General features: G+C 44.3%; 1 pseudogene; it reads left to right on the forward strand.

Annotated features, from left to right (window-relative positions):
- The first annotated feature begins 231 nt into the window (after nt 1-231).
- LOC127209759 (cytochrome c oxidase subunit 6C-like) lies at nt 232-442 on the forward strand (annotated as a pseudogene).
- Nucleotides 443-890: the final 448 nt, after the last annotated feature.

Consider the following 890-nt stretch of genomic DNA (forward strand, 5'->3'; position numbering starts at 1 on the left):
CAATCCACAAATGGGCTACTCCCTTGATGAGGTCAAGGCTCATCTTGGATGTATGTGCCAGTGCCATCCAGGCCCTGGGGTCCACTTGCTTTGTCTCATCCTTGTTTCTCTGTCAGCCCACACGCACATTTTCCAAACACTGAAACATTGATGCCTGTCATGTGATCTAAAACCTATGAGAGAATCTCTGTTTCTCTGAGAAGGAGGAAGGTATAGAAGGCATTCACTATCATGAGGTCTGGTGCATTGCTGAAACCTCAGATGCGTGGTCTTCTGGCCAAGTGCCTGCGGGGTCATTGTGTCCCTGGGAGTTGTGGCTTCCTACAAGTTTGGCTTGGCTAAACAAAGAAAGAAGGCATATGCAGATTTCTACAGAAATGATGATTCCATGAAAGCTTTTGAAGAGATGAGGAAGGCTGGCGTCTTTCAGAGTGCAAAGTGATTTCAAAATGCAAAGAATTTTTTTGGATTGCACTTCATGGAAGTTCCTCACTGACCTGTGATCCTCTACTGTGAAATATGAATATGGGGGCTAAGGAGTAGTTTCTCTCAATAAACAACAGTTAAAGAAAAAAGAAGCATGACAGAATCAATCAAGGAGTCCTTTTTATGGTTGAAGTCAACAGGGTGCAGATTTTTTTAAAGATAAAAACCAGTGGGCTAACGGGATTTTTTGGTGCACGTTATTATGCCTCATTGTAAGCAGCTTGTCTGTTCTGAGCACGTGTTCTTGCAGAGGACCTGGGTTCGAATTCCGGCACCAACATGATGACAAACAGCCATCTCCAGGGAATCCTATGTCCTCTTCTGAAGGGAATCCTATGACCCCTGAAAGTACACAAGTGATACAAGTACATACTGGCAGGCAAAACAGTCACACACACACACAC

Source organism: Acomys russatus, chromosome 27, assembly GCF_903995435.1.
Source record: "Acomys russatus chromosome 27, mAcoRus1.1, whole genome shotgun sequence".
Lineage (NCBI taxonomy): Eukaryota > Metazoa > Chordata > Mammalia > Rodentia > Muridae > Acomys > Acomys russatus.